Source organism: Scyliorhinus torazame, chromosome 4 (genome assembly GCF_047496885.1).
Source record: "Scyliorhinus torazame isolate Kashiwa2021f chromosome 4, sScyTor2.1, whole genome shotgun sequence".
NCBI lineage: Eukaryota > Metazoa > Chordata > Chondrichthyes > Carcharhiniformes > Scyliorhinidae > Scyliorhinus > Scyliorhinus torazame.
This window is the reverse complement of record NC_092710.1, coordinates 253,845,163-253,865,591: the sequence shown is the minus strand read 5'-3', so window position 1 is coordinate 253,865,591 and position 20,429 is coordinate 253,845,163.

The following is a 20,429-nucleotide window of genomic DNA, read 5'->3' as shown; positions in this document are numbered from 1 at the left end:
TCTCTGAGCCTCCTCACTGAAATCGCCATCGGCGTGGGGACGGAGAATGGGCATCGACGAAATCCGGTGCAATGCTGCTCCTGCGATTCTTCTGTCCCCGGAGAATCGCCACAAATCGCGCGCACAGTCTGCGCGGTGTGGGTAGGGGGCCATTGACAGAGGCCCCCCCCCGCCGATTATCCGATGAACACTGGCCGAATTCCCGACGCCGTGGTTCTCTCAAAGTCCCACCTGTCAGGAACTCAACATGGCGGCTGCGGACTCAGTGGGGGCGGGGGGTTCCTTCATCGGAGGGGGCTTCACAGACGGCCAGACTATTGATCGGGGGCCACCGATTCATGGGTGCGCACGATCTCGGGTGAGGGGCCTATCTTTTTGGTGCTGGTCCGTGGGTGTGGGTACGCCATGTTGCTTAGGGCGGCCGATGCAGGCCACCGCCATGCACATGTGCGGACCCCCGACCGGAAGTGCAGGGCCCCTTATCGGCAGCCGGAACTGCGAGGACTACTCCAAGGCCCTGTTAGCCCCCTCCAGGTAGGAGAATCACTCTGGGCTTTCTTCAGGAAAGTCCAGAGTGATTTGCCCGCGTTTGCACACTAGAGTGGGGACATAGCTCCATTATTGGAGAATACCGCCCAGGGCATTTCCCAGCTCTGCACTCCTGACTCAGAGGTGAAAATCCAGGACATTGTTTTACTGAGAGTCAATGTATGTTAATGGGCGATAGGGGTGATGGGGAATCAGGGGCGACATTCTCCGACCCCCCGCCGGGTCGGAGAATCGCCGGGGGCTGGCGTGAATCCCGCCCCTGCCGGTTGCCGAAGTCTCCGGCACCGGATATTCGGCGGGGGCGGGAATCGCGCCGCGCCGGTTGGTGCCCCCCCCCCGCGATTCTCCGGCCCGGAGTCCCACTGCGAAAATGCCTGTCCGGCTGGCGTAGATGAAACCACCTACCTTCCCGGCGGGACACGGCGGCGCGGGCGGGCTCCAGGGTCCTGGGGGGGGCGCGGGGCGATCTGGCCCCGGGTGGTGCCCCCACGGTGGCCTGGCCCGTGATCGGGGCCCACCGATCCGCGGGCGGGCCTGTGCCGTGGGGGCACTCTTTCCCTTCTGCCTCCGCCACGGTCTCCACCATGGCGGAGGTGGAAGAGACTCCCTCCACTGCGCATGCGTGGGAAACTGTCAGCGGCCGCTGACGCTCCCGCGCATGCGCCGCCCTGAGATGTAATTTCCGCGCCAGCTGGCGGGGCAACAAAGGCCGTTTCTGCCAGCTGGCGGGGCAGAAATTCCTCTGCCGTCGGCCTAGCCCCTCAATGTTGGGGCTCGGCCCCCAAAGATGCGGAGCATTCCGCACCTTTGGGGCGGCGCGATGCCCGTCTGATTGGCGCCGTTTTGGGCGCCAGTCGGCGGACATCGCGCCGTTTCCGGAAAATGTCGCCCAAGAACTTGGGCGTCATTCTCCGACCCCCCGCCGGGTCGGAGAATGGCCGTTGGCCACCGTGAATCCCGCTGCCATCCCCGCCGAATTCTCCGGTACCGGAGATTGGGCGGGGGCGGGAATCGGGCCGCGTGGTTGGCGGGACCCCCCGCTCAATTCTCCGGCCCGGGTGGGCCGAAGTCCCGCCCAGAAATTGCCTGTCCCGCCGGCGTAAATCAAAGCTGGTATTTACCGGCGGGACCAGGCGGCGTGGGCGGGCTCCGGGGTCCTGGGGGGGGCACGGGGCAATCTGACCCCAGGGGGTGCCCCCATGGTGGCCTGGCCCGTGATCAGGGCCCACCAATCCGCAGGCGGGCCTGTGCCGTGGGGGCACTCTTTCCCTTCCGCCTCCGCCACGGCCTCCACCATGGCGGAGGCGGAAGAGACTCTCCCCACTGCGCATGCGCGGGAAACTGTCGGCGGCCGCTGACGCTCCCGCTCATGCGCCGCATTTCCGCTCCAGCTGGCGGGGCACCAAACGCCATTTCCGCCAGCTGGCGGGGCAACAAACGTCATTTCCGCCAGCTGGCGGGGCAACAAACGCCATTTCCGCCAGCTGGCGGGGCGGAAATCCCTCCGGCGCCGGCCTCGCCCCTCTATGTTGGGGCTCGGCCCTCAAAGATGCAGAGCATTCCGCACCTTGGGGCTGGCATGATGCCTGTCTGATTGGCGCCATTTTTGGCGCCAGTCGGCGGACATCGTGCCGTTGGGGGAGAATTTCGCCCCTTGTGTGAGTGAAAACCACATCAAAAGCAGTTAAGTGCTTTCTACAGAGAAAAAGAGGAAATGAGAGCATGTAACTGTATTTAGAGCTGCCAATCATAGCTAGATGTTTATAAACATTGTAGTTAGTTACACAGCGGGGGACTTGAGATCCATTCAAGAGAAAAGGGAAATTAAATTAAACAATCCAGGCATCTGAATCAAGCAATTTACCTTTGATGTGAATGGAAGCCTTGCCGATCAACGACTTGAGGGGGTTTAAACCCCAGAGGTGTGTTTTTTATTTTCTAGGAATTTACAGGTGCTGCTTTTTCTGCCTGAGGCAGTAGGTGTAGGGCACAGGTGAGTTTAAAGTAGTGCTTCTTTCACTGTCACTGTCTTTAAGGTCTCTGGCTTCCAGGCAGAGTCTCTGTTATGGTGGGGTCCCAGGGGGGGGCACTCTTTTATGGGGGGTCTCTGGTGGGGTGCTCTCTTATGTGGTGTCTCTGGTGGGTGGTAGAACGGGGGGGGGCTAGGTCACCCTCATACGGTGGGAGGGCTAACCCAGCTCGGTTTGACAAAGAGTTATCCAGACTCAAAACGTTAACTCCCTTTTCTCTCCACAGATGCTGTCAGACCTACTGAGATTGTCCAGCTGAAAAGGTGGTGTAGGCCGACGCGTGGTCAACTATACCAAAGGCTGCAGACTGGTCAAAAGGGTAAATAGCTTTGTCACAGTTACATAGGATGTCACCTCTGACTTTGCCCTCACATGTATTGTCTCAGGTAGACATAAAAGGTCCCAGAGCATCTTGGACAAAAGCAGTATAGTTATCTCTCAACCAATCTTACTTCCTTCATCCTTTCCTTTCCTTTCTTCCAAAGGGATAATTGAAAAGTGTTACAAACCAAAATGATGAATCTGTCATTTATAACTAGTTATTACCAAATAACAAGGTGGGCTGGGGTACAAGGAGAGCCACCTAGGTATAATCCTAGGAAACATGAACGGGATGGTGACCTGAGAATACTGTCGGCATCCTCCCAGGCTTGCCACCTTGCTTATTTGGACAGCAGAAAAATAGTCCCTCTGCTTGCGATGGATCCTGCAGTGTATAATTGAGGTGACAGTGCCCTTTAAAGTAACACAATCTGAAGGAATTAGTCATTAGTGGAACTAAAGGTTCACTAACCTCACAATCTGTTAACACAAATCTAATAAGGTCTAACATGAACTTAGGTCATTTTTCCTGTCACAAATTTCAAGAAATGTGTATTTCATTTTGACATGACTATGTATTTATATTGGGGTGAACAAAACATATCAATGAATCATTGAAATAATCAGGCATGTAAAGTTTTTTTGCATGCACAGTAAAATAAAACAAACATTGACAGCATTTATATTTATAGACACCCATAACAGAGACACGGTGCAACATATCTGAAAATCTGAAGGAATATTTCCTCTCATTGCTGTGTGGTAACATCACCCTAAATATGGAGAGAGATTTTCCTGCCCTCTCTATTGCAAAACAAAGTCACAGAAGTGTTTGAGCAAATTTCTCTTTCTTTATCTGAAATAAAACCAGATAAATACTTAGTTACAAAAGTAGGAAATCTTGGAAATACACTGCAGGTCAGGCAGCATCTGTGGAGAGAAATAGAGTTAACATTTCAGTTTGATGACTTTTGTCAGAACTGGAAAAAGTTAAAGATGCAGCATATTTTATGAAAGTATAGAGCGAGGGAAAGGCAATGAGGGAAATTACAAAATTGAACAGGGTGAAAGGCAGCAGAGATTAAACGACAATAGGGATGATGCAAGGCAAAGTGGTAATAGGACAAGTAAAGGAACAAAATGTGTGAACGTGAAAAACAGAATCACCAACAGCTGTCTTCCAAAAAGAAATAAAATCAAACATAGGAAAAGAAATGAAATGAAATGAAAATCGCTTATTGTCATAAGTAGGCTTCAAATGAAGTTACTGTGAAAAGCCCCTAGTCGCCACATTCCGGCGCCTGTTCGGGGAGGCTGGTACGGGAATTGAACCGTGCTGCTGGCCTGCCTGGTCTGCTTTCAAAGCCAGCGATTTAGCCCTGTGCTAAACCAGCCCCTGGTTGGGTGCACAAAATATTGGGCGCAGAAGTTATGATTTGAAATTAGTTTAACCAGCGTTGAGTTTGGAAGATTGTAAAGTGACTAAATGAAAGTTGAGGCACTCTTCCTTGAGCTTTCGGCAGGGAGCAGAGAGTTCAGAGCAAGTTGTGTGGAAAAATAAATTACAGGCAACCGGGAACTCGGGATCACACTTCTGGAATGAACAACAATGTTGTGTCAAGCGGTCACCTGATTTGTGTTTGGTCTCAAAACTTTTGAGGGGACTGCATCATAAGTAGTGAATATTAAAGTCAAAGAGCTGTAAATAAGCACCACTTTCACCTGGAATCCAATTTGCAGCTCTTATTTTGTAATGTTTACCATACCACTAACATCGTCTTCCCTCTGGAAAATTAGGGTCTGGTTTCCTCCTGCAGTCCAAAGATGTGCAGGTCAGGTGGATTGGCCATGCTAAATTGCCCTTAGTGTCCAAAAAAGTTGGGTGGTGTTACTGGGTTATGGGGATAGGGTGGAGGTTGTGGGCTTGGATAGGCTGCTCTTGCCAAGAGCCAGTGCAGACTTGATGGGCCGAATGACCTCCTTCTGCACTGTAGATTCTATGATTCTATGGTGTGGCAGAACTAAATTATTTTGGTATTGCCAGGGCATGTAGGTGAAACATGAATGCACTGTGCATTGCAATCATACTCAGATATTCCCAAACATATACCAACCATCTGTTTTTTATATAGATATTGGCATGTGTCCTATTTGTTACATTTTTGTGAAGGAAAACAGAGAGTTGAGAATCTGTGGAATTGAGCTCATCACAGGGTAAATGACAGCAGTACCAATTTAGGATATCTGCTGAAGACTCTTTCCAAGTTTATGGGTTGGGCTAAGACATCCTATTTATATCCTGCTGGTCAAGGTCAGTCCATTTTTTTGTGGGTTTAAGGGACCTCCTAGAAAGGAGTAAAAGGTTCCCTCTCGGCAGAGATCAAAATATAATTATCCACAAGCTAAGAGGTAAAGCAGATCCTAGCTGAATTTTCAGTCCTTCTGTCACATTCTAGCCTGAGTTAGTGACAAAACTATTTTCATACTCACTGCACATCTTCAGAAGTCACAGTGATTCAATCCAAACGTACATTCACACTTCACACACAGCCGTATCACATAGTACTTGCCCTTGGCAGTACAAACTGAAGGCAGAATTAAAGATTTATTAGTCAAGTTACAGCTCCAAACTACATAAAAATGGCTTCATTTCTGATGGATGCCAAAACTGATTTTGTTATTCCACAAAGTGGTGTGCAACAAAAACTTGAATTTAGGCCTTGGATATAGGAAAAAGTTCTGAAATGTCTCACAAAATGGCCTGGCAAAATTAAAACCAAGCCAAAGATGGAGATAGTCCGAACAGTAGCTCGATCAAAGAGCAGGTTTTAAGGAGCACCTTAGTAGCAGAAAGCAAAAGAGTGGCAGTGGGGGTGAGGAAGGAAACTACAGAATATGGGGCATCAATGTCCGGGAGCGTGGCTGCCATTTTGTGGGGGGGAAGGGGGGTGATTGGCAATGGGAATGGGGATGTGTATGAAGCCAGAGTTAGAGGAATATAATGATCTTGGAGGGATCTGGGGCTAAGTACGTTAAAGACAAAGGGAGAGGTGAGGCCCTGGATGAACTTGAACACAAGAATTAGAATTTTAAATTGAAGGTATTAAGTTGGACTGGCAGCCAATGCTGGTAAGTAAGCCCATGGGTGATGAGTGAGCACTTTACAGAGAGTGGAAGCTGGGAGGCAACCAGGAGAAGTTTGGAATTGTCGAGGCTGGAGGCTAGAGGTAACAACAGCTGGATGAAGGTTCCAGCAGCAGGTAGCTGTGACAATAGGAAGAATTGCAAAGGTGGAAGCATGTAAGCTTTGCTAGAGAGAGAAAAGTCTGGTTCAGCTTTAAAAAGTGGCCAGGGATGAGAATGGGATAGGTGGCGAGGGAAAACTTCTTGTCGCAATGATTGAAGAATTTGGACGCAATCTAATGGGCAGCACGGTAGCACTGTGGTTAGCACTGCTGCTTCACAGCTCCAGGGTCCCAGGTTCGATTTCTGGCTTGGGTCACTGTCTGTACGGAGTCTGCACGTTCTCCTTGTGTCTGTGTGGGTTTCCTCCGGGTGCTCCGGTTTCTTCCCAAAAATCCCGAAAGATGTACTTGTTCGGTGAATTGGACATTCTGAATTCTCCCTCTGTGTACCCGAACAGGCGCCGGAATGTGGCCATGCTAAATTGCCCTTAGTGCCCAAAAAGGTTAGGCAGGGTTACTGGGTTACAGGGTTACGGGGATAGGGTAGAGGTGTGGGCTTAAGTAGGATGTCCTTTCCAACGGCTGGCGCAGACTTGATGGGCTGAATGGCCTCCTTCTGCACTGTAAATTCTATGATTCTATAACGACCGTACCACACCTGAATCGGGATTTGACATGGCGGGTAAATCTTGCGAAAGGCCTCTTGTGAGATTACACGGCTCGTTACACTTTGTGAGATCTAACAAAGGTAAGTTGAAGATTGGACAGGCAGTTTTCAAAGAATGCAGTTTTAAGGGTAGGTATTTCCAGGAGTAAGGTAGCAATGGCAGATTTGAAAGGGAGGGAGACAGTGCACAAGGAGACAGAAGTGTTTATAATGAGTGGGGACCAGGAAAAAAAAGTTGGAATGTGTTCATAGAGAAGGAGGTGGGTCTTATGGTTGAGATATGGTCAGAGTGGGCATGGGGGAAAGAGGAGATAAAATGAGGTGGGTTTCATTCTGCAGTGGGTGAGCTGAAAATTAATTAATCAACTAGATTTCCTGTCGGAAACTCATGGGCAGTTATATTTTAGGCCAGTGTTGCAGAATTTCACTGCTGTGTAACCTATCACATCCCTATCCTCCGCCCAGCATTTGAAGCACTATGCAAGTTCAGCATTGCCACAATAATCGCAGTAATATCACCCCACTTTCCACATTGTCTGATACCCACCCAAAATATGGGCATACAAGTCTTTCATCACACAGCTTGTAGTATGACACATTTTTATGGCACAAATTCCACTGAAATGCAAATCGGTTACATCTAATATGAAAATATCTCTGCATTAGAGTATAAATTTACAGGGAAGCTTCATTTTATCTAAATCTAGATATGAATTTTCTAGTTGAGTTGGTTATGCCTGTTCTTCATTATAAATACTGATAATATCTCTGACAATTTGGCTGAATTACTTGGGTTTACCTATCATTTCCCTATGGCATAGGCTGCATGTCACCTGCAGGTGTTCAATAGGAACATGTCAGGTACCTGGGGCATACTACTTTTAGTCCTTCTGAAATGCCGGACAGCCACAGTGCTAAACTTACACCTTATCCACATTAAGTGAACAAATTTAACCATGCACCTATGCATTTATATATTTACTGGTCTACAAAGAACAAAGAACAAAGAAATGTACAGCACAGGAACAGGCCCTTCGGCCCTCCAAGCCCGTGCCGACCATACTGCCCGACTAAACTACAATCTTCTACACTTCCTGGGTCCGTATCCTTCTATTCCCATCCTATTCATATATTTGTCAAGATGCCCCTTAAATGTCCCTATCGTCCCTGCTTCCACTACCTCCTCCGGTAGTGAGTTCCAGGCACCCACTACCCTCTGCGTAAAAAACTTGCCTCGTACATCTACTCTAAACCTTGCCCCTCTCACCTTAAACCTATGCCCCCTAGTAATTGACCCCTCCACCCTGGGGAAAAGCCTCTGACTATCCACTCTGTCTATGCCCCTCATAATTTTGTATACCTCTATCAGGTCGCCCCTCAACCTCCTTCGTTCCAGTGAGAACAAACCGAGTTTATTCAATCGCTCCTCATAGCTGATGCCCTCCATACCAGGCAACATTCTGGTAAATCTCTTCTGCACCCTCTCTAAAGCCTCCACATCCTTCTGGTAGTGTGGCGACCAGAATTGAACACTATACTCCAAGTGTGGCCTAACTAAGGTTCTATACAGCTGCAACATGACTTGCCAATTCTTATACTCAATGCCCCGGCCAATGAAGGCAAGCATGCCGTATGCCTTCTTGACTACCTTCTCCACCTGTGTTGCCCCTTTCAATGACCTGTGGACCTGTACTCCTAGATCTCTTTGACTTTCAATACTCTTGAGGGTTCTACCATTCACTGTATATTCCCTTCCTGCATTAGCCCTTCCAAAATGCATTACCTCACATTTGTCCGGATTAAACTCCATCTGCCATCTCTCCGCCCATGTCTCCAGACAATCTAAATCCTGCTGTATCCTCAGACAGTCCTCATCGCTATCCGCAATTCCACCAACCTTTGTGTCATCTGCAAACTTACTAATCAGACCAGTTACATTTTCCTCCAAATCATTTATATATACTACAAAGAGCAAAGGTCCCAGCACTGATCCCTGTGGAACACCACTGGTCACAGCCCTCCAATTAGAAAAGCATCCCTCCATTGCTACCCTCTGCCTTCTATGGCCTAGCCAGTTCTGTATCCACCTTGCCAGTTCACCCCTGATCCCGTGTGACTTCGCCTTTTGTACTAGTCTACCATGAGGGACCTTGTCAAAGGCCTTACTGAAGTCCATATAGACAACATCTACTGCCCTACCTGCATCAATCATCTTAGTGACCTCCTCGAAAAACTCTATCAAGTTAGTGAGACACGACCTCCCCTTCACAAAACCGTGCTGCCTCTCACTAATACGTCCATTTGCTTCCAAATGGGAGTAGATCCTGTCTCGAAGAATTCTCTCCAGTAATTTCCCTACCACTGAAGTAAGGCTCACCGGCCTGTAGTTCCCGGGATTATCCTTGCTACCCTTCTTAAACAGAGGAACAACATTGGCTATTCTCCAGTCCTCCGGGACATCCCCTGAAGACAGCGAGGATCCAAAGATTTCTGTCAAGGCCTCAGCAATTTCCTCTACAGCCTCCTTCAGTATTCTGGGGTAGATCCCATCAGGCCCTGGGGACTTATCTACCTTAATATGTTTTTAAGACACCCAACACCTCGTCTTTTTGGATCACAATGTGACCCAGGCTATCTACACCCCCTTCTCCAGACTCAACATCTACCAATTCCTTCTCTTTGGTGAATACTGATGCAAAGTATTCATTTAGTACCTCGCCCATTTCCTCTGGCTCCACACATAGATTCCCTTGCCTATCCTTCAGTGGGCCAACCCTTTCCCTGGCTACCCTCTTGCTTTTTATGTACGTGTAAAAAGCCTTGGGATTTTCCTTAACCCTATTTGCCAATGACTTTTCATGACCCCTTCTAGCCCTCCTGACTCCTTGCTTAAGTTCCTTCCTACTTTCCTTATATGCCACACAGGCTTCGTCTGTTCCCAGCCTTTTAGCCCAGACAAATGCCTCCTTTTTCTTTTTGACGAGGCCTACAATATCACTCGTCATCCAAGGTTCCCGAAAATTGCCGTATTTATCTTTCTTCCTCACAGGAACATGCCTGTCCTGTATTCCTTTCAACTGACACTTGAAAGCCTCCCACATGTCAGATGTTGATTTGCCCTCAAACATCCGCCCCCAATCTATGTTCTTCAGTTCCCGCCTAATATTGTTATAATTAGCCTTCCCCCAATTTAGCACATTCATCCTCGGACCACTCTTATCCTTGTCCACCAGTACTTTAAAACTTACTGAATTGTGGTCACTGTTACCGAAATGCTCCCCTACTGAAACATCTACCACCTGGCCGGGCTCATTCCCCAATACCAGGTCCAGTACCGCCCCTTCCCTAGTTGGACTGTTTACATATTGTTTTAAGAAGCCCTCCTGGATGCTCCTTACAAACTCCACCCCGTCTAAGCCCCTGGCACTAAGTGAGTCCCAGTCAATATTGGGGAAGTTGAAGTCTCCCATCACCACAACCCTGTTGTTTTTACTCTTTTCCAAAATCTGTCTACCTATCTGCTCCTCTATCTCCCGCTGGCTGTTGGGAGGCCTGTAGTATACCCCCAACATTGTGACTGCACCCTTCTTATTCCTGATCTCTACCCATATAGCCTCACTGCCCTCTGAGGTGTCCTCTCGCAGTATAGCTGTGATATTCTCCCGAACAAGTAGCGCAACTCCGCCTCCCCTTTTACATCCCCCTCTATCCCGCCTGAAACATCTAAATCCTGGAACGTTTAGCTGCCAATCCTGCCCTTCCCTCAACCAGGTCTCTGTAATGGCAACAACATCATAGTTCCAAGTAGTAATCTAAGCTCTAAGTTCATCTGCCTTACCCGTAATGCTCCTTGCATTAAAACATATGCACTTCAGGCCACCAGACCCGCTGTGTTCAGCAACTTCTCCCCGTCTGCTCTGCCTCAGAGCCACACTGTCCCTATTCCCTAGTTCTCCCTCAATGCTCTCACCTTCTGACCTATTGCTCCCGTGCCCACCCCCCTGCCATACTAGTTTAAACCCTCCCGTGTGACACTAGCAAACCTCGCGGCCAGGATATTCTAACTTAGCTCTTTTTTTAATAAGAAGCTCCACGTGACAGATATGCGCAATGGGTGAAACGCCCAACAGACCTATTCTTAATTGATCAAATATGTGGATGAAGGCAAAAGGCCATGGGAGGGGATTTGCAACTGGATGAGAAAAGGTGAATGGGACTATTTTCTTATAGTGCGGCACGGTGGCACAGCACAGTGGTTAGCACTGCTGACTCACAGCACCAGGGATCCGAGTTCATTCCAGCTTGGGTGACTGCCTGTGTGGAGTTTTCACTTTCTCTCAGTGTCAACGTGAATTTCCTCTGGTTGTTCCGGCTTCCTCCCACGGTCCAAAGATGTGCAGGTTAGGTGGATTGGCCATGCAAAATTGCCCCTCAGTGTCCAAAAGGTTAGGTGGGTTACAGGGATGGGGTAGGGGCGTGGACCTCGGCAGGATGTACTTCCAAAGGGTCGGTATAGGCTTAATGGGCCAAATGGCCTCCTCTGCACTGTAGGGGTTCCATGATTCTATGAGGGGAGCAAATTCCAACACAGAATGGTTGAACATCAAAAATATAGCTAACAATATTTTGTGAGGGCCACGAAGAATCCAGCACGAGTTTTAAGGATACAAAGTAATAACATTTATTTACAATAACATATATATATAACAGCAGCAGCAACTTCCCTTGCTGCACACTCCTTCCTGCTGGTTTCTAAACTGGCCAGCTTTATTTATATTAGGAGTTTACTAATGGTTTCTTCGCCCCCCTCATTGGGGAAGCTCATACTCCCACAGGATTGTGGGATTATCATTAGTCCCCAGCCAATGGTAAGTAGGCAGGTTATAACATCCCTCCCCCCCCAAAGTCCAAGGAATCCACCGAAGACCCTGGCGAAGGAGGGCGTCGGACTCATTTTGCCGCAGGCCGGACACCATTTGCACGCGGCGCTGGATCAGGCGGTGTGTAACGAGACGGAGACCGGCGCTTCCGTGATGAACGACGCAACGGTTGTACATCCACGGCCCGTGGACCCGAAGGTTCCCCCTCTGATGCATCCTGTGTCTCCATCTCGGAGTCAGAGTCTGCTGCCTCCGTCATGTCAGCGTCTCTATCTCCATTCGGTTCTGTAACGACCTGCGCAGGCTTTGAGTGAGGCACCAGTGGAAGATTGTGAGGACTACCTTCTCTTGTCTCTGGTCTCTGCGGCTGTAGAAATGAGCTCCGGGGGCAGGGAATCTTTTGAGGGGATAGTCTTCTGGACCGAACGTGGTCTACATGTTTGTGCTGGAGATGACCCTGGGCTTGCACCTGGTAAGATATAGGGCCCGTTTGGCGAAAGATTACGCCAGGAACCCACTGGGCACCACCAGCAAAATTCCGAACGAACACTGGGTCACCGGGTGCAAACTGCCGAATCGGCCGATGCCGAGAAAATCCCTGTCCCTGCCGTTCTTGTGTGCGGCGTACTTTTGCGCCAATGTCCGGGAAAACCATACTAAGGCAGGTGCAAAGTCTCCGGCCCATTAGGAGTTCTGCGGGAGCTACCCCAGTCACCGCATGGGGGGTGGTCCTATACGTAAACAAAAAGCGAGCCAGTCTCATGTCCATTGATCCGGAAGACTGCTTCTTTAGGCCTCTTTTGAATGTCTGCACTGCGCGCTCTGCCAACCCATTTGAAGCCGGGTGGTAAGGGGCAGTGCGGATATGGCGTATGCCGTTCATCTTCGTGAACCTCGCAAACTCCTCACTCGTGAATGGAGTGCCGTTATCCATGACCAGCACCTCGGGGAGGCCATGCGTACTAAACGACAAACGCATCTTTTCAATTGTTGCGCAGGACGTTGTCCCCTGCATCTTATGCACCCACAGCCATTTAGACTGGGCGTCAATTAATAGAAGGAACATCGATCCTTGAAAAGGGCCTGCGAAATCTGCATGCAAGCATGCCCAAGGCCGCCCTGGCCATTCCCAGTGATGTAGGGGCACGGCTGGCGGAAGCTTCTGATGCTCCTGGCAAATGGAGCAGTTTTGGGCCACCTTCTCAATGTCGGTGTCGAGGCCTGGCCACCAGACATAACACCGGGCCAACATTTTCATTTTGGTCACACCTGGATGCCCATTGTGCAAGTCTCTTAGTATCAGCTCCTGGCCTTTTTCCGGGACAATCACACGCATCCTCCACAAGAGGATGCCGTCTTCCACGCTGAATTCTGACAGCTTGGAGGAAAATGCCCGCAACTTGCCTGGGAGCTGTCTATGCTGCCCACCATACAGGACTATGTGCCGAACCTTTGACAGGACTGGCTCCGTCTGGGTCCACTCACGGATCTATGATGCCGTGACAGGCAAGGTGACCATAAAATTTAGGGTTGCAACTATGTCACCGGTCGTGGGGGTCGACATGGGGCCGGTCGATAAAGGCAATCGGCTCAGTGCGTCGGCATTTGCTATCTGCGTACCTGGTTTGTGCTCCAGAGAATACACGTATGCAGCAAGCAACAAAGCCCAGCGCTGGATCCGTGCGGAAGCAATGGACGGTATTGGCTTATCCTCTCTGAAAAGTCCCAGCAGAGGCTTATGATCAGTCACGATAGTGAAATGGCGGCCATACACGTCCTGGTGGAAGCGTTTCACCGCAAAAACCACTGCTAGGCCCTCCTTCTCAATCTGCGCGTACTTTTTCTCCGCTGCAGTCAATGTGCGGGATGCGAAAGCTATCGGTCGCTCAGCCCCGTTCTCCATCTTGTGGGACAGGACGGCCCCAATACCATACGGGGATGCATCACATGTGACGAGCAAAGGCTTTCCAGGATCATAGTGGGTTAGTAACCCAGACAACAACAATTGTTGCTTTACCCGCCGGAAAGCGGTTTCTTGCGGATGACCCCAAACCCAGGTGTGATTTTTCTTTAGCAGAAGGTGCAAAGGGGCCAGCGCAGTTGCCAGATTGGGGAGGAAATTCCCGTAATAGTTTACGAGACCGAGAAAAGAATGAAGATGCGAAGTGTCAGTCGGGGCGGGGGCCTGTTGAATTGCACGCACCTTCTCTGCGACGGGGTGCAAACCTTCGCAGTCCACCCGATAACCTAGGTAGACTACTTCCTTTGCCTGAAATACGCACTTTGTGCGACGTAAACGGACTCCAGCCTCCGAAAGGCGTCTAAGGACAGCCTCCAGATTTTCCAAATGTTCCTGCTCCGACGTCCCTGTAATCAAAACGTCATCCAAGTAGACAGCAACACGTGGTAAACCTCTCAAAATGCCCTCCATAACACGTTGAAAAATTGCGCAGGCAGAGGATACTCCAAAGGGCAACCGTGTATATTCATACAGGCCCCGGTGTGTATTAATCGTTACATATGGTCGGGAGGCAGGGTCCAGCTCCAACTGCATGTAGGTGTGACTCATATCTAATTTTGTGAACGAGAGTCCACCTGCAAGCTTCGCGTAGAGATCCTCTATGCGAGGCATTGGATATCGGTCGAGTCGGGAAGCCGTATTCACTGTAAGTTTATAGTCGCCACACAAGCGAACTGTGGCATCTGGCTTCATTACAGGTACAATTGGTGCTGCCCAGTCAGCAAAACGGACGGGCCTGATAATACCCAAACTCTACAAACGAGTGAGCTCCCCTTCTACCTTCTCGAGCAAGGCGTAAGGCACCGGGCGCGCCCGGAAATAGCGCGGCGTGGCTCCTGGTTCGACTTGGATACGGGCTACGGCCCCTTTTATTTTCCCCAAACCAGGCTGGAATACATCTGGGTATCGTCTTAGCACCTCAGTCAACCCTTCAGAAACTGTTTGGAGGATGTGCTGCCATTGCAACCACAAATGGCGCAACCAGTCCCGACCCAACAGGCTTGGCCCATGGCCGCGCACCACGATAAGTGGGAAACGCCCCTCCTGGCGTCCATAAACAACAGGGGTCATTGTAGTTCCTGCAATGTCCAGTGGTTCCACCGTGTCGGTGGCCAACCTGGCCTGGGAGTCGGTTAATGTAAGGGTCTGTATACCCTGCTTGATGCGGTCGAATGTCCTCTGGGTGATCACGGAGACCGCTGCGCCAGTGTCCAACTCCATCTCAAGCGGGTGGCCATTGACCCGTACTGTCACCTTAATGGGGGCCACACGGGGAGCTGCCACACAATGCAACAGCAGGCAGTCGTCCTCTGTCTCCACGTCCTCAGGAGTAGTCATCGCAGGTTCATCTACGTGGAAGGTACGGCCCCTGGGCTGGTCCCAGTTACGGCCCCTGGGCTGGTCCCAGTTTTGGTCGGAACGACGACGCCTCTGGCGCCCCCAGGACCGCTGTCCGCAAGGGGGTCAGCGCCTACATGTCTGACACGGACATGGCTCCTCATCCATTGGTTCCGGAGAAGGCTTCCTTCGGGGAGGAATGTCCGACGGCCACTGGCGTCGGTCCGGACGTTGCTTCGCCCAAGATACCGCAGGAGTGCGGGGGGACGTTTTCGGACGGAAGGGGTTGCGCCCCAAGGCATGCACTTCCATTCCCTGTAGCTCCTGCACTCCTCGTTCTGCGCTCTCTCGGGACAATACTATTTGAATGGCCTGTTGAAAAGTCAATGTTGGCTCAGCTAACAACTTTCTCTGGGTGACCGCATTGTTAATACCGCAAACCAAACGGTCGCATAACATTTCTGACAAGGTCTCACCATAGTCACAGTACCCGCAATCCTGCGTAGCCTGGATAGAAAATCGGCAAGGGATTCTCCAGGGGTCCTCTCAGCGGTATTAAACCGGTAACGTTTGGACTATCGTGGACAGTATTGGGTTAAAATGTTGCCCCACGATATTCAGAAGTTCATCGAACGTTTTGGTGTCCGGCGCAGCTGGGTACGTAAGGCTCCTAATCACCCCAAACGTATGCGGGCCGCAGGCGGTGAGCAATATGACCACCTGGCGCTCGTTTTCGGTGATAGTGTTTGCCCGGAAATAGTAACGCATAGGTTGTGTACTGGTTCCAGCTTTCCAGCGCAGCATCAAAAACATCCAAACGTCCGTACACAGGCATGGTGTCATAGAAAACAACTTCCAACCTGTATCCAACAAAAATCCAGGGAGGTGGCTTCAGCAGTGTAGACAGCTATTCACTTTAACCTTCGTCGCCAGTGAGGGCCACGAAGAATCCAGCACGAGTTTTTAGGATACAAAGTAATAACATTTATTTACAATAACATATATATATAACAGCAGCAGCAACTTCCCTTGTTGCACACTCCTTCCTGCTGGTTCCTGAACTGGCCAGCTTTATTTATACTAGGAGTTTACTAATGGTTTCTCCGCCCCCCTCATTGGGGAAGCTCATACTCCCACAGGATTGTGGGATTATCATTAGTCCCCAGCCAATGGTAAGTACGCAGGTTATAACACAATATTTATTTTGAAAACAAATCTGGCTTTAAAGTTTTTTGTTTCGCAATAACTGCCCCAATAATAAGAAAGGTCAATGGATCAGTTAGAGAGATGATTGACAGCTTCAAATTCCTAGGTGTGCACATCACCAACAATCTGCCTGTAAGACCATAAGACATAGGAGCAGAATCAGGCCACTCGGCCCATCGAGTCTGCTCTGCCATTCAATCATGGCTGATATTTTCTCATCCCCATACTCCTGCCTTCTCCCCATAACCCCTGATTCCGTTATTAATCAAGAACCTATCAATCTCTGTCTTAAAGGCACTCAGTGAATTGGCCTCCACAACCTTCTGCGGCAAAGAGTTCCACAGATTCTCTGGCTGGAGAAATTCCTCCTCATCTCTGTTTTAAAGGATTGCCCCTTTAGTCTGAGGTAGTTCTAGTATTTCCTACTAGTGGAAACATCCTCTCCATGTCCACTCTATCCAGGCCTCGCACCATCCTGTAAGTTTGAATAAGAACCCCCCTCATCCTTCTAAACTCCAACAAGTACAGACCCAGAGTCCTCAACCTTTCCTCATACAACAAGCTCTTCATTTCAGGGATCATTCTTGTCAACCTTTTCTGGACGCTTTCCAAGGCCAGCACATCCTTCCTTAGATACTCGCAATACTCCAAATAGGGTCTGACCAGAGCCTTATACACTGGTCCTGGCCCACCCACGTCGACGCTGCGACCAAGAAAGCACAACAGTGCCTATAATAATAATAATCTGTGTTAGTGTCACAAGTAGGCTTAAATTAACACTGCAATTAAGTTATTGTGAAAATCCCCTAGTCGCCACACTCCGGCGCCTGTTCAGGTACACGGAGGGAGAATTCAGAATGTCCAAATCATCTAACAAGCACGTCTTTCAGACCTGTGGGAGGAAACCGGAGCACCCGGAGGAAACACCCACCCACAGGGAGAGCGTGCAGATTCAGCATAGACAGTGATTCAAGCCGGGAATTTAACAGGGATCCCTGGCACCGTGAAGCAATAGTGCTAACCACTGTGCTACTGCACCGCCTATACTTCCATAGGAAACTAAGAAATTCGGCATGTCCACATTGACTCTTACCAATTTTTACAGGTGCACATAGAAAGCATTCTATCAGGTTAGCACTGGGACTACGGCGCTGAGGACCCGGGTTTGAATCCCGGCCCTGAGTCACTGTCCGTGTGGAGTTTGCACATTCTCCCTGTGTCTGTGTGGGTCTCGCCCCCACAACCCAAAAGGTGTGCAGGCTAGGTGGATTGGCCATGCTAAATTGCCCCTTAATTGGAAAAAATAATTATTGGGTGCTCCAAACTTATTTAAAAAAAAGAAAGCATCCTATCTGGCTGCATCACAACCTGGCATGGCAACTGCTTGGCTCAAGACCCTAAGAAACTATAGAGAGTTGAACACAGCCCAGTCCATCATGCGAAACTGTTTCTCATCCATTGACTCTCTCTACACCTCGCGCTGCTTTGGGGAAGCGGGCAGCATAATCTCTCTTCCAACCTCTTCCATCGGGTGGGAGATACAAAAGTCTGAGAACACGCACTAATAGGTTCAAAAACAGCTTCTTCCCCACTGTTTCCAGTCTCTTGAATGACCCTCTTATGGACTGATCTGATCTCTTCACACACTGAGTAGTACTGCACTCCTGTATGCTTCACCCGATGTCTGTGTCTATGTATTTACATTGTCTATTTATGTATGTCCTATGTTTTTTCATGTATGGAACAATTTTTGGATTGTACGCAGAGCAATACTTTTCACTGTACCTCGGGACATGTGGCAATAAATCAAATCAAATCAAAAAGGCCTAGTCACAGAATTCCCACCCAGAAAAGGAATCCCATTACATTTTTGTCTCTGCCAAAATACGACCAAACACAATCATGCTTGCTGCATGCCGATGGAAATTAAATGATGGTGTGATATCAGGGGCGAAATTTTCCGGAAACGGCACGATGTCCGCCGACTGGCGCCCAAAACGGCGCAAATCAGACGGGCATCGCGCCGCCCCAAAGGTGCGGAATGCTCCGCATCTTTGGGGGCCGAGCCCCAACCTTGAGATTGGGCGCCGGACGAATTTCCGCCCCACCAGCTGGCGGAAAAGGCCTTTGGTGCCCCGCCAGCTGGCGCGGAAATGACATCTCCGGGTGGCGCATGCGCGGGAGCGTTAGCGGCCGCTGACAGCTTCCCATGCATGCGCAGTGGAGCCGTTCAAAAGGTGATTTAATCCACGCCAGCGGGACAGGCAATTTATCGGCGGGACTTCGGCCCATCCGGGCCGGAGAATCGCGGGGGGTGGCCCGCCAACCGGCGCGCCGCGATTTCCGCCCCCGCCGAATATCCGGTGCCGGAGACTTCGGCAACCGGCGGGGGCGGGATTCACGCCAGCCCCCGGCGATTCTCCGACCCAGCGGGGGGTCGGAGTATGACGCCCCTGGTGCCCCCGTGTAGGTGTCCCTGACCTGAATCTACTGGTCCTGCCTGGGTCTCAGTCATCAACGTGAGGAAGCTTCAATTCCTGCACAAGATAATATTGCAGTTGTGCCAAGCACTTACCTCATTTCTGGAGGTCACCTGCACCAAATGCATCAATATAATCCGGCTTGTGCTGCTGAAGCTAAGTTAATGTTGCAGTACCACTGATTTCCCTCTCTCCCAGAAGGCACAAATAAAGCTGGACCTCAATATTAAATTATTATTTTTTTTTAAAATAGATTTAGAGTACCCAATTATTTTTTTCCAATTAAGGGGCAATTTAGTGTGGCCAATCCACCTAACCTGCACATCTTTGGGTTGTGGGGGGGAAACCCACGCGGACACGGGGATAATGTACAAACTCCACACGGACAGTGACCCAGAACCGGGATCGAACCTGGGACCTCGGCGCCGTGAGGCAACAGGGCTAACCCACTGCGCCACCGTGCTGCCCCTCAATATTAAAATGAGGTTGATATCAGAAAATAATATAGGCAAGTGTCACACCAGCAAGTGCATTTCCAATGCAAACTAAGTGGTACAAAGGATAATTTAACCAATAGACATGTTGATGTAACTTTTCGAGTCTGGATGACGCTTTGTTGTCCAGCTACACAAACTTTGTCTAGCTTTGACAAAGAATCATCCAGACTCGAAATGTTAACTCCATTATTTCTCCACAGGTGATGTCAGACCTGCTGAGATGGTCCAGCATTTTCTGTTTTTATTTCAGATTCCAGCATCCACGGTTTTATCCACCTGTTGTTCTAATTATTTTCATTGTTGAGAGGGGACTGGAATACCTGCGGTAATTATTTTTTGAAGCTGTAAAAATGGACAATGTATATTAGTCATTGAATCCATAGAATCCTTACAATGCTGAAGGAGGCCATCTGGTCCATCGAGTTTGCACCTACCCTCCAAAAGAGCACTCCAGGGGCGAGATTCTCCGACCCCCCCCGCCGGGTCGGAGAATCGCCGGGGGCTGGCGTGAATCCCGCCGCCGCCGGTTGCCGAATTCTCCGGCACCGGATATTCGGCAGGGGTGGGAATCGCGCCACGCCGGTTGGCGGCCCCCCCCCCCCCCCCGGCGATTCTCCGGCCTGGATGGGCCGAAGTCCCGCCGCTAAAATGCCTTTCCCACCGGCGTAGATTAAACCACCTACCTTACCGGCGGGACAAGGCGGCGCGGGTGGGCTCCGGGGTCCTGGTGGGGGCGTGGGGTGATCTGGCCCCAGGGTGTGCCCCCACGGTGGCCTGGCCCGCGATCGGGGCCCACCGATCTGCTGTCGGGCCTATGCCGTGGGGGAACTCTTTTCCTTCCACCTCGACCATAGCCTCCGCGATGGCCGATGCGGAACTGACTCCCCCTGCGCATGCGCGGGGATAATGTCAGCAGCCGCTGCCGCTCCCGCGCATGCGCGGACTTCCCTTCGGCCCCGGCTGGCGTGGCGCTAAAGGCCTTTCCCGCCGGTCGGCGGCATGCCAACCACTCCGGCGCGGGCCTAGCCCCTCAATGTGAGGGCTTGGCCCCTAACGGTGCGGAGAAAGCCGCACATTTGGGGCGGCTCGACGCTGGAGTGGTTCACGCCACTCCATCCCGCTGGGACCCCCGCCCCGCCGGATAGGGGAGAATCCTATTCCTGCAAGCCCACTTAACCCGCATATCCCTGGAGACTAAGGGGCAATTTAGCATGGCTAATCCACCTAATCTGCACATCTTTCGACTGTGGGAGGAA